The sequence below is a fragment of the Bufo gargarizans genome, unplaced genomic scaffold, assembly GCF_014858855.1.
Source record: "Bufo gargarizans isolate SCDJY-AF-19 unplaced genomic scaffold, ASM1485885v1 original_scaffold_941_pilon, whole genome shotgun sequence".
Lineage (NCBI taxonomy): Eukaryota > Metazoa > Chordata > Amphibia > Anura > Bufonidae > Bufo > Bufo gargarizans.
The window spans coordinates 14,500-30,058 of NW_025334766.1; the positions used below are offsets into that span (position 1 = coordinate 14,500).

At 41.7% G+C, this 15,559-nt stretch overlaps 1 long non-coding RNA gene across 1 annotated transcript in view; it reads left to right on the forward strand.

Moving 5' to 3' along the window:
• LOC122924252 overlaps positions 1–15,559 on the forward strand; it is a 39,706-nt gene that overhangs the window by 10,107 nt on the left and 14,040 nt on the right. The window contains exon 2 of the long non-coding RNA XR_006387382.1: positions 13,363–13,441. This is a non-coding gene — a long non-coding RNA (uncharacterized LOC122924252). The remainder of the gene's footprint in view (positions 1–13,362; positions 13,442–15,559) is intronic.

Here is a 15,559-nt window from a genome sequence, read left to right on the forward strand (position 1 = left end):
ACATATACACACATACATTACCTACATATATGTACATACAGGGCTAGTGTGTAATATGTGTGTAATATACCGTTATACAGGAAGGTGCGATACATACAACATATAACACACATACATTACCTACATATATGTACATACAGGGCTAGTGTGTAATATGTGTGTAATATACCGTTATACAGGAAGGTGCGATACATACAACACACATACATTACCTACATATATGTACATACAGGGCTAGTGTGTAATATGTGTGTAATATACCGTTATACAGGAAGGTGCGATACATACAACATATAACACACATACATTACCTACATATATGTACATACAGGGCTAGTGTGTAATATGTGTGTAATGTACCGTTATACAGGAAGGTGCGATACATACAACATATTACACACATACATTACCTACATATATGTACATACAGGGCTAGTGTGTAATATGTGTGTAATATACCGTTATACAGGAAGGTGCGATACATACAACATATAACACACATACAGTACCTACATATATGTACATACAGGGCTAGTGTGTAATATGTGTGTAATGTACCGTTATACAGGAAGGTGCGATACATACAACATATAACACACATACATTACCTACATATATGTACATACAGGGCTAGTGTGTAATATGTGTGTAATATACCGTTATACAGGAAGGTGCGATACATACAACAGATAACACACATACATTACCTACATATATGTACATACAGGGCTAGTGTGTAATATGTGTGTAATATACCGTTATACAGGAAGGTGCGATACATACAACATATTACACACATACATTACCTACATATATGTACATACAGGGCTAGTGTGTAATATGTGTGTAATGTACCGTTATACAGGAAGGTGCGATACATACAACATATTACACACATACATTACCTACATATATGTTCATACAGGGCTAGTGTGTAATATGTGTGTAATATACCGTTATACAGGAAGGTGCGATACATACAACATATTACACACATACATTACCTACATATATACATACAGGGCTAGTGTGTAATATGTGTGTAATATACCGTTATACAGGAAGGTGCGATACATACAACATATTACACACATACATTACCTACATATATGTACATACAGGGCTAGTGTGTAATATGTGTGTAATGTACCGTTATACAGGAAGGTGCGATACATACAACATATAACACACATACATTACCTACATATATACATACAGGGCTAGTGTGTAATATGTGTGTAATATACCGTTATACAGGAAGGTGCGATACATACAACATATTACACACATACATTACCTACATATATGTACATACAGGGCTAGTGTGTAATATGTGTGTAATATACCGTTATACAGGAAGGTGCGATACATACAACATATTACACACATACAGTACAGACCAAAAGTTTGGACACAGCTTCTCATTCAGAGAGTTTTCTTTATTTTTATGACTATGACAATTGTAGATTCGCACTGAAGGCATCAAAACTATGAATTATCACATGTGGAATTATATACATAACAAACAAGTGTGAAACAACTGAAAATCTGTCATATTCTAGGTTCTTCACAGTAGCCGCCTTTTGCTTTGATTACTGCTTTGCACACTCTTGGCATTCTCTTGATGAGCTCCAAGAGGTAGTCCCCTGAAATGGTCTTCCCTTCACAGGTGTGCCCTGTCAGGTGTAATAAGTGGGATTTCTTGCCTTATAAATGGGGTTGGGACCATCAGTTGCGTTGTGGTGAAGTCAGGTGGATCCACAGCTGATAGTCCTACTGAATAGACTGTTAGCTGCTTTTTTCTTGCCATAATATAAAGTCTAAGTAAAGAAAAACGAGCGGCCACCATTACTTTAAGAAATGAAGGTCAGTCAGTCCGAAAAATTGGGAAAACTTTGAAAGTGTCCCCAAGTGCAGTCACAAAAACCATCAAGCGCTACAAAGAAACTGTCTCACATGCGGACCGCCCCAGGAAAGGAAGACCAAGAGTCACCTCTGCTGCGGAGGAGAAGTCCATCCGAGTCACCGGCCTCAGAAATCGCAGGTTAACAGCAGCTCAGATTAGAGACCAGGTCAATGCCACCCAGAGTTCTAGCAGCAGACACATCTCTAGAACAACTGTTAGGAGGAGACTGTGTGAATCAGGCCTTCATGGTAGGATATCTGCTAGGAAACCACTGCTAAGGACAGGCAACAAGCAGAAGAGACTTGTTTGGACTAAAGAACACAAGGAATGGACATTAGACCAGTGGAAATCTGTGCTTTGGTCTGATTAGTCCAAATTTGAGATCTTTGGTTCCAACCACCGCGTCATTGTGCGACGCAGAAAAGGTGAACGGATGGACTCTACATGCCTGGTTCCCACCGTGAAGCATGGAGGAGGAGGTGTGATGGTGTGGGGGGGCTTTGCTGGTGACACTGTTGGGGATTCCCTGTATGCTGTTAGAGACTGATTGCCAGGAGTGTAAGCCGATTGTATGCTTTTCCTGTTCGTCTGCTGGCAGCTATTCGCGAGGTTCCAGTTTGAAGTGCTATTTTGTATCCAGTTCGGGAGTTTGGTGTTCTGCAGTAGCTGTGCCTGTCTCTCAGAAAGGGGCATATCGCCTAAATGGATTTTAACCCCTTGTCTGCTGAAACGGTCCGTTACACTCTACATGCCTGGTTCCCACCGTGAAGCATGGAGGAGGAGGTGTGATGTGTGGGGGGGCTTTGCTGGTGACACTGTTGGGGATTTATTCAGAATTGAAGGCATACTGAACCAGCATGGCTACCACAGCATCTTGCAGCGGCATGCTATTCCATCCGGTTTGCGTTTAGTTGGACCATCATTTATTTTTCAACAGGACAATGACCCCAAACACCTCCAGGCTGTGTAAGGGCTATTTGACCATGAAGGAGAGTGATGGGGTGCTGCGCCAGATGACCTGGCCTCCACAGTCACCGGACCTGAACCCAATCGAGATGGTTTGGGGTGAGCTGGACGCAGAGTGATAGCAAAAGGGCCAACAAGTGCTAAGCATCTCTGGGAACTCCTTCAAGACTGTTGGACGACCATTTCAGGTGACGACCTCTTGAAGCTCATCAAGAGAATGCCAAGAGTGTGCAAAGCAGTAATCAAAGCAAAAGGCGGCTACTGTGAAGAACCTAGAATATGACATATTTTCAGTTGTTTCACACTTTTTGTTATGTATATAATTCCACATGTGATAATTCATAGTTTTGATGCCTTCAGTGCGAATCTACAATTGTCATAGTCATGGAAATAAAGAAAACTCTCTGAATGAGAAGAAAGTGCGTCCAAACTTTTGGTCTGTACTGTATGTGTGTAATATGTTGTATGTATCGCACCTTCCTGTATAACGGTATATTACACACATATTACACACTAGCCCTGTATGTACATATATGTAGGCAATGTATGTGTGTAATATGTTGTATGTATCGCACCTTCCTGTATAACGGTACATTACACACATATTACACACTAGCCCTGTATGTACATATATGTAGGTAATGTATGTGTGTAATATGTTGTATGTATCGCACCTTCCTGTATAACGGTACATTACACACATATTACACACTAGCCCTGTATGTACATATATGTAGGTAATGTATGTGTGTTATATGTTGTATGTATCGCACCTTCCTGTATAACGGTATATTACACACATATTACACACTAGCCCTGTATGTACATATATGTAGGTAATGTATGTGTGTTATATGTTGTATGTATCGCACCTTCCTGTATAACGGTATATTACACACATATTACACACTAGCCCTGTATGTACATATATGTAGGTAATGTATGTGTGTAATATGTTGAATGTATCGCACCTTCCTGTATAACGGTATATTACACACATATTACACACTAGCCCTGTATGTACATATATGTAGGTAATGTATGTGTGTTATATGTTGTATGTATCGCACCTTCCTGTATAACGGTACATTACACACATATTACACACTAGCCCTGTATGTACATATATGTAGGTAATGTATGTGTGTTATCTGTTGTATGTATCGCACCTTCCTGTATAACGGTATATTACACACATATTACACACTAGCCCTGTATGTACATATATGTAGGTAATGTATGTGTGTAATATGTTGTATGTATCGCACCTTCCTGTATAACAGTACATTACACACATATTACACACTAGCCCTGTATGTACATATATGTAGGTAATGTATGTGTGTTATATGTTGTATGTATCGCACCTTCCTGTATAACGGTATATTACACACATATTACACACTAGCCCTGTATGTACATATATGTAGGTAATGTATGTGTGTTATATGTTGTATGTATCGCACCTTCCTGTATAACGGTATATTACACACATATTACACACTAGCCCTGTATGTACATATATGTAGGTAATGTATGTGTGTTATATGTTGTATGTATCGCACCTTCCTGTATAACGGTATATTACACACATATTACACACTAGCCCTGTATGTACATATATGTAGGTAATGTATGTGTGTAATATGTTGAATGTATCGCACCTTCCTGTATAACGGTATATTACACACATATTACACACTAGCCCTGTATGTACATATATGTAGGTAATGTATGTGTGTAATATGTTGTATGTATCGCACCTTCCTGTATAACAGTACATTACACACATATTACACACTAGCCCTGTATGTACATATATGTAGGTAATGTATGTGTGTAATATGTTGTATGTATCGCACCTTCCTGTATAACGGTATATTACACACATATTACACACTAGCCCTGTATGTACATATATGTAGGTAATGTATGTGTGTAATATGTTGTATGTATCGCACCTTCCTGTACAACGGTATATTACACACATATTACACACTAGCCCTGTATGTACATATATGTAGGTAATGTATGTGTGTTATCTGTTGTATGTATCGCACCTTCCTGTATAACGGTATATTACACATATTACACACTAGCCCTGTATGTACATATATGTAGGTAATGTATGTGTGTTATATGTTGTATGTATCGCACCTTCCTGTATAACGGTATATTACACACATATTACACACTAGCTCTGTATGTACATATATGTAGGTAATGTATGTGTGTTATATGTTGTATGTATCGCACCTTCCTGTATAACTGTATATTACACACATATTACACACTAGCCCTGTATGTACATATATGTAGGTAATGTATGTGTGTTATATGTTGTATGTATCGCACCTTCCTGTATAACGGTATATTACACACATATTACACACTAGCCCTGTATGTACATATATGTAGGTAATGTATGTGTGTTATATGTTGTATGTATTGCACCTTCCTGTATAACGGTATATTACACACATATTACACACTAGCCCTGTATGTACATATATGTAGGTAATGTATGTGTGTTATATGTATCGCACCTTCCTGTATAACGGTACATTACACACATATTACACACTAGCCCTGTATGTACATATATGTAGGTAATGTATGTGTGTTATATGTTGTATGTATCGCACCTTCCTGTATAACGGTACATTACACACATATTACACACTAGCCCTGTATGTATATATGTAGGTAATGTATGTGTGTTATATGTATCGCACCTTCCTGTATAACGGTACATTACACACATATTACACACTAGCCCTGTATGTATATATGTAGGTAATGTATGTGTGTAATATGTTGTATGTATCGCACCTTCCTGTATAACGGTATATTACACACATATTACACACTAGCCCTGTATGTACATATATGTAGGTAATGTATGTGTGTTATATGTTGTATGTATCGCACCTTCCTGTATAACGGTATATTACACACATATTACACACTAGCCCTGTATGTACATATATGTAGGTAATGTATGTGTGTTATATGTTGTATGTATCGCACCTTCCTGTATAACGGTACATTACACACATATTACACACTAGCCCTGTATGTACATATATGTAGGTAATGTATGTGTGTTATATGTTGTATGTATCGCACCTTCCTGTATAACAGTATATTACACACATATTACACACTAGCCCTGTATGTACATATATGTAGGTAATGTATGTGTGTTATATGTATCGCACCTTCCTGTATAACGGTACATTACACACATATTACACACTAGTCCTGTATGTACATATATGTAGGTAATGTATGTGTGTTATATGTATCGCACCTTCCTGTATAACGGTATATTACACACATATTACACACTAGCTCTGTATGTATATATGTAGGTAATGTATGTGTGTAATATGTTGTATGTATCGCACCTTCCTGTATAACGGTATATTACACACATATTACACACTAGCCCTGTATGTATATATGTAGGTAATGTATGTGTGTTATATGTTGTATGTATCGCACCTTCCTGTATAACGGTATATTACACACATATTACACACTAGCCCTGTATGTATATATGTAGGTAATGTATGTGTGTAATATGTTGTATGTATCGCACCTTCCTGTATAACGGTATATTACACACATATTACACACTAGCCCTGTATGTACATATATGTAGGTAATGTATGTGTGTTATATGTTGTATGTATCGCACCTTCCTGTATAACGGTATATTACACACATATTACACTAGCCCTGTATGTATATATGTAGGTAATGTATGTGTGTTATATGTTGTATGTATCGCACCTTCCTGTATAACGGTATATTACACACATATTACACACTAGCCCTGTATGTACATATATGTAGGTAATGTATGTGTGTAATATGTTGTATGTATCGCACCTTCCTGTATAACGGTATATTACACACATATTACACACTAGCCCTGTATGTACATATATGTAGGTAATGTATGTGTGTAATATGTTGTATGTATCGCACCTTCCTGTATAACGGTATATTACACACATATTACACACTAGCCCTGTATGTATATATGTAGGTAATGTATGTGTGTTATATGTTGTATGTATCGCACCTTCCTGTATAACGGTATATTACACACATATTACACACTAGCCCTGTATGTACATATATGTAGGTAATGTATGTGTGTAATATGTTGTATGTATCGCACCTTCCTGTATAACGGTATATTACACACATATTACACACTAGCCCTGTATGTACATATATGTAGGTAATGTATGTGTGTTATATGTTGTATGTATCGCACCTTCCTGTATAACGGTATATTACACACATATTACACACTAGCCCTGTATGTATATATGTAGGTAAGGTATGTGTGTTATATGTTGTATGTATCGCACCTTCCTGTATAACGGTATATTACACACATATTACACTAGCCCTGTATGTATATATGTAGGTAATGTATGTGTGTTATATGTTGTATGTATCGCACCTTCCTGTATAACGGTATATTACACACATATTACACACTAGCCCTGTATGTACATATATGTAGGTAATGTATGTGTGTTATATGTTGTATGTATCGCACCTTCCTGTATAATGGTATATTACACACATATTACACACTAGCCCTGTATGTACATATATGTAGGTAATGTATGTGTGTTATATGTTGTATGTATCGCACCTTCCTGTATAACGGTATATTACACACATATTACACACTAGCCCTGTATGTATATATGTAGGTAATGTATGTGTGTAATATGTTGTATGTATCGCACCTTCCTGTATAACGGTATATTACACACATATTACACACTAGCCCTGTATGTACATATATGTAGGTAATGTATGTGTGTTATATGTTGTATGTATCGCACCTTCCTGTATAACGGTATATTACACACATATTACACACTAGCCCTGTATGTACATATATGTAGGTAATGTATGTGTGTAATATGTTGTGTGTCCTGAGATGTTGCAAATATGTTTCAAAGGACGCAAATGTGGTTTGGACAGGGGTGGCTGGAGTTTTTAAAAAAAGTCTCAGTTTTTTGCTGTTTGTGTTAAAATGTTGCAAATCAAAAGAAATAGGTGAATAATCAAGTTGATATATTTAAATCACATTTTATAAGCGGCATGTGCCTTTTGATATACGAGGTGACACAAATCACCACTTTTGATTTGTAACTTTAGTATGTTTTTGGCGCATAATTGATAAATGACCCCCAGTGTCTCCTGCTTCCACACACTGCACTGCCAGGACCTTATATACATACTAAGCTCAGTGTCTCCTGCTTCCACACACTGCACTGCAGGGCCTCATATACATACTGAGCTCAGTGTCTCCTGCTTCCACACACTGCACTGCCAGGACCTTATATACATACTAAGCTCAGTGTCTCCTGCTTCCACACACTGCACTGCAGGGCCTCATATACATACAGAGCTCAGTGTCTCCTGCTTCCACACTCTGCACTGCTAGGACCTCATATACATACAGAGCTCAGTGTCTCCTGCTTCCACACACTGCACTGCTAGGACCTTATATACATACAGAGCCCAGTGTCTCCTGCTTCCACACTCTGCACTGCTAGGACCTTATATACATACAGAGCCCAGTGTCTCCTGCTTCCACACACTGCACTGCCAGGACCTTATATACATACTGAGCTCAGTGTCTTCTGCTTCCACACTCTGCACTGCAGGACCTTATATACATACTGAGCTCATGGTCTCCTGTTTCCACACTCTGCACAACAGGACCTCTTATACATACTGAGCTCACGGTCTCCTGCTTCCACACACTGCAGTGCAGGACCTCATATACATACTGAGCTCACGGTCTCCTGCTTCCACACACTGCACTGCTGGACCTTATATACATACTGAGCTCAGTGTCTCCTGCTTCCACACACTGCACTGCAGGACCTCATATACATACTGAGCTCAGTGTCTTCTGCTTCCACACACTGCAGTGCAGGACCTCATATACATACTGAGCTCACGGTCTCCTGCTTCCACACACTGCACTGCAGGACCTTATATACATACTGAGCTCAGTGTCTCCTGCTTCCACACACTGCACTGCCAGGACCTTATATACATACAGAGCTCAGTGTCTCCTGCTTCCACACTCTGCACTGCTAGGACCTTATATACATACAGAGCTCAGTGTCTCCTGCTTCCACACACTGCGCTGCAGGACCTTATATATATACTGAGCGCAGTGTCTCCTGCTTCCACACACTGCACGGCCAGGACCTTATATGCATACAGAGCTCAGTGTCTCCTGCTTCCACATACTGCACTGCCAGGACCTTATATACACACTGAGCTCACGGTCTCCTGCTTCCTCACACTGCACTGCCAGGACCTTATATACATACTGAGCTCAGTGTCTCCTGCTTCCACACTCTGCACTGCTGGACCTTATATACATACTGAGCTCAGTGTCTCCTGCTTCCACACACTGCACTGCCAGGACCTTATATACATACAGAGCTCAGTGTCTCCTGCTTCCACACTCTGCACTGCAGGACCTTATATACATACTGAGCTCAGTGTTTCCTGCTTTCACACTCTGCACTGCTAGGACCTTATTACATACTGAGCTCAGTGTCTCCTGCTTCCACATACTGCACTGCCAGGACCTTATATACACACTGAGCTCACGGTCTCCTGCTTCCTCACACTGCACTGCTAGGACCTTATATACATACTGAGCGCAGTGTCTCCTGCTTCCACACACTGCACAGCAGGACCTTATATACATACAGAGCTCAGTGTCTCCTACTTCCAAACTCTGCACTGCCAGGACCTTATATACATACTGAGCTCAGTGTCTTCTGCTTCCACACTCTGCACTGCAGGACCTTATATACATTCAGAGCTCAGTGTCTCCTGCTTCCACACACTGCACTGCCAGGACCTTATATACATACTAAGCTCAGTGTCTCCTGCTTCCACACACTGTACTGCCAGGACCCTATATACATACAGAGCTCAGTGTCTTCTGCTTCCACACAATGCACTGCCAGGACCATATATACACACTGAGCTTAGTGTCTCCTGCTTCCACACACTGCACTGCCAGGACCTTATATACATACTGAGCTCAGTGTCTCCTGCTTCCACACACTGCACTGCCAGGACCATATATACAAACTGAGCTTAGTGTCTCCTGCTTCCACACACTGCACTGCCAGGACCTTATATACATACTGAGCTCAGTGTCTCCTGCTTCCACACTCTGCACTGCCAGGACCTTATATACATACTGAGCGCAATGTCTCCTGCCTCCACACACTGCACTGCCAGAACCTTATATAAACATAGGGCTCAGTACCTCCTGCTTCCACACTGTGCACTGCTAGGACCTTATATACATACTGAGCGCAGTGTCTCCTGCTTCCACACACTGCACAGCAGGACCTTATATACATACAGAGCTCAGTGTCTCCTACTTCCACACTCTGCACTGCCAGGACCTTATATACATACTGAGCTCAGTGTCTTCTGCTTCCACACTCTGCACTGCAGGACCTTATATACATTCAGAGCTCAGTGTCTCCTGCTTCCACACACTGCACTGCCAGGACCTTATATACATACTAAGCTCAGTGTCTCCTGCTTCCACACACTGTACTGCCAGGACCCTATATACATACAGAGCTCAGTGTCTTCTGCTTTCACACACTGCACTGCTAGGACCTTATATACATAATGAGCTCAGTGTCTCCTGCTTCCACACACTGCACAGCAGGACCTTATATACATACAGAGCTCAGTGTGTTCTGCTTCCTCACACTGCACTGCCAGGACCTTACATACACACTGAGCTCAGTGTCTCCTGCTTCCACACTCTGCACTGCAGGACCTTATATACATACTGAGCGCAGTGTCTCCTGCTTCCACACACTGCACTGCTAGGACCTTATATACATACTGAGCGCAGTGTCTCCTGCTTCCACACACTGCACAGCAGGACCTTATATACATACAGAGCTCAGTGTCTCCTGCTTCCACACACTGCACTGCAGGACCTTATATACATACTGAGCTCAGTGTCTCCTGCTTCCACACAATGCACTGCCAGGACCATATATACACACTGAGCTTAGTGTCTCCTGCTTCCACACACTGCACTGCCAGGACCTTTATACATACTGAGTGCAATGTCTCCTGCTTCCACACACTGCACTGCCAGAACCTTATATAAACATAGGGCTCAGTACCTCCTGCTTCCACACTGTGCACTATTGGCACCTTATATCCATACTGAGCTCAGTGCCTTCTGCTTCCACACTGTGCACTATTGACACCTTATATACATACTGAGCTCAGTGTCTCCTGCTTCCACACTCTGCACTGCAGGACCTTATATACATACTGAGCTCAGTGTCTCCTGCTTCCACACTCTGCACTGCCAGGACCTTATATACATACTGAGCGCAGTGTCTCCTGCTTCCACACTCTGCACTGCAGGACCTTATATACATACTGAGCTCAGTGTCTCCTGCTTCCACACTCTGCACTGCAGGACCTTATATACATACTGAGCTCAGTGTCTCCTACTTCCACACTCTGCACAGCCAGGACCTTATATACACACTGAGATCAGTGTCTCCTGTTTCCACACTCTGCACTGCCAGGACCTTATATACATACAGAGCTCAGTGTCTCCTGCTTCCACACTCTGCACTGCAGGACCTTATATATACTGAGCGCAGTGTCTCCTGCTTCCACACACTGCACTGCTAGGACCTTATATACATACTGAGCGCAGTGTCTCCTGCTTCCACACACTGCACTGCCAGGATCTTATATACATACAGAGCTCAGTGTCTCCTACTTCCACACTCTGCACTGCCAGGACCTTATATACATACTGAGCTCAGTGTCTTCTGCTTCCACACTCTGCACTGCAGGACCTTATATACATACTGAGCTCAGTGCCTTCTGCTTCCACACTGTGCACTATTGACACCTTATATACATACTGAGCGCAGTGTCTCCTGCTTCCACACTCTGCACTGCAGGACCTTATATACATACTGAGCTCAGTGTCTCCTGCTTCCACACTCTGCACAGCCAGGACCTTATATACACACTGAGATCAGTGTCTCCTGTTTCCACACTCTGCACTGCCAGGACCTTATATACATACAGAGCTCAGTGTCTCCTGCTTCCACACTCTGCACTGCAGGACCTTATATACATACTGAGCGCAGTGTCTCCTGCTTCCACACACTGCACTGCTAGGACCTTATATACATACTGAGCGCAGTGTCTCCTGCTTCCACACACTGCACTGCCAGGACCTTATATACATACAGAGCTCAGTGTCTCCTACTTCCACACTCTGCACTGCCAGGACCTTATATACATACTGAGCTCAGTGTCTTCTGCTTCCACACTCTGCACTGCAGGACCTTATATACATACTGAACTCAGTGTCTCCTGCTTCCACACACTGCACTGCCAGGACCTTATATACATACTGAGCTCAGTGTCTCCTGCTTCCTCACACTGCACTGCCAGGACCTTATATTCACACTGAGCTCAGTGTCTCCTGCTTCCACACAATGCACTGCCAGGACCTTATATACATACTGAGATCAATGTCTCCTGCTTCCACACACTGCACTGCCAGGACCTTATATGCATATTGATCTCAGTGTCTCCTGCTTCCACACACTGCACTGCCAGGACCTTATATACATACAGAGCTCAGTGTCTCCTGCTTCCACATACTGCACTGCCAGGATCTTATATACATTCTGAGCTCAGTGTCTCCTGCTTCCTCACACTGCACTGCCAGGACCTTATATGCATACTGAGCTCAGTGTCTCCTGCTTCCACACTCTGCACTGCTGGACCTTATATACATACTGAGCTCAGTGTCTCCTGCTTCCACACACTGCACTGCTAGGACCGTATATACATACTGAGATCAGTGTCTCCTGCTTCCACACACTGCACTGCAGGACCTTATATGCATACTGATCTCAGTGTCTCCTGCTTCCTCACACTGCACTGCATTTCCTTATATACATACTGATATCAGTGTCTCCTGCTTCCACACACTGCACTGCAGGACCTTATATGCATACTGAGCTCAGTGTCTTCTGCTTCCACACACGGCACTGCCAGGACCATATATACATACAGAGCTCGGTGTCTCCTGCTTCCACACACTTCACTGCCAGGACCTTATATCCATACAGAGCTCGGTGTCTCCTGCTTCTGCACACTGCATTGACAGGACATTATGTACACATAGGGCTCAGTGTCTCCTGCTTCCTCACACTGCATTGACAGGACATTATATACACATAGGGCTCAGTGTCTCCTGCTTCCACACACTGCACTGCCAGGACCATATATACATATTGAGCTCAATGTCTCCTGTGTCCTCACACTGTACTTGAAGCCTCTATTTAATCCCGTTTTCTCCATTTTTTTTATTTTTTTATTGACTTACAAAGGATAGAAATGGACAGGAAGGAGATCAGCAGAAGAATGTTAGACCTCACCTTGGAGATCATCACCTTGTTGAGTGGAGAGGTAATCATTTCTACATGTCTATTATTGTATTGTATTATTTTTTTTAAATTAGATATTCATAGACGAATTGAGAGTTCTGTATAAGCGGTTCCAGACCTTCCAAATGATGGAAATCATGAACGTCATACACCAATAAGGTCAGTGATTATATCTTGGTGACCAGAAGTAATGTTCTAGAATGGCCACTAGGCAGGTTGTACGCAAGAGGAAAAGAACACGAGGATAAGATGGCCGGAGTGTAGCCTGGAGGGAGGATTTCTACCACTAGTCTGACATCTATATCAAGACAAATTTGAACATAAAATGAACAATTTCTGATGCATCCTGAACAACACATCTTAGTCATCCCTCCATGTCCTCCCTTTTCCTTCTTCTCTCATGTAACATATATAAAGGTCTCTGTCATGTCCTCCCTTTCTCCTCTTCTCTCATGTAACATATATAAAGGTCTCTGTCGTGTCCTCTCTTTCTCTTCTTCTCTCATGTAACATATATAAATGTCTCCATCGTGTCCTCCCTTTCTCTTCTTCTCTCATGTAACATATATAAAGGTCTCCGTCGTGTCCTCCGTTTCTCTTCTTCTCTCCTGTAACATATATAAAGGTCTCCGTCGTGTCCTCCCTATCTCTTCTTCTCTCATGTAACATATATAAAGGTCTCCGTCGTGTCCTCCCTTTCTCTTCTTCTCCCATGTAACATATATAAAGGTCTCCGTCGTGTCCTCCCTTTCTCTTCTTCTCTCATGTAACATATATAAAGGTCTCCGTCGTGTCCTCCCTTTCTCTTCTCTCATGTAACATATATAAAGGTCTCCGTCGTGTCCTCCCTTTCTCTTCTTCCCCCATGTAACATATATAAAGGTCTCCGTCGTGTCCTCCCTTTCTATTCTCTCATGTAACATATATAAAGGTCTCTGTCGTGTCCTCCCTTTCTACTCTTCTCTCATGTAACATATATAAAGGTCTCCGTCGTGTCCTCCCTTTCTCTTCTTCTCTCCTGTAACATATATAAAGGTCTCCGTCGTGTCCTCCCTTTCTCTTCTTCTCTCCTGTAACATATATAAAGGTCTCCGTCGTGTCCTCCCTTTCTCCTCTTCTCTCATGTAACATATATAAAGGTCTCTGTCGTGTCCTCCCTTTCTCCTCTTCTCTCATGTAACATATATAAAGGTCTCCGTCGTGTCCTCCCTTTCTCTTCTTCTCTCATGTAACATATATAAAGGTCTCCATCGTGTCCTCCCTTTCTCTTCTCTCATGTAACATATATAAAGGTCTCCGTCGTGTCCTCCCTTTCTCTTCTCCCATGTAATATATATAAAGGTCTCCGTCGTGTCCTCCTTTCTCTTCTTCTCTCATGTAACATATATAAAGGTCTCCGTCGTGTCCTCCCTTTCTCTTCTTCTCTCATGTAACATATATAAAGGTCTCTGTCGTGTCCTCCCTTTCTCTTCTTCTCTCATGTAACATATATAAAGGTTTCCGTCGTGTCCTCCTTTCTCTTCTTCTCTCATGTAACATATATAAAGGTCTCCGTCGTGTCCTCCCTTTCTCTTCTTCTCTCATGTAACATATATAAAGGTCTCCTTCGTGTCCTCCCTTTCCCTTCTTCTCTCATGTAACATATATAAAGGTCTCTGTCATGTCCTTCCTTTCTCTTCTTCTCTCATGTAACATATATAAAGGTCTCCGTCGTGTCCTCCCTTTCTCTTCTTCTCTCATGTAACATATATAAAGGTCTCCTTCGTGTCCTCCCTTTCCCTTCTTCTCTCATGTAACATATATAAAGGTCTCTGTCATGTCCTTCCTTTCTCTTCTTCTCTCATGTAACATATATAAAGGTCTCCGTCGTGTCCTCCCTTTCTCTTCTTCTCTCATGTAACATATATAAAGGTCTCTGTCGTGTCCTCCCTTTCTCTTCTTCTCTCATGTAACATATATAAAGGTCTCCGTCATGTCCTCCCTTTCTCTTCTTCTTTCATGTAACCATACACATTTCACCTTCAAGAGAATTCTACATCCACAGTTATTAATATGGAGTTGGTCCTCTATTTGCTCTTCTGGAAAGGTTTTCTGTAACTTTTGTGGTAGACTGCACGGCTAGAGGCTGGATGTTATATAC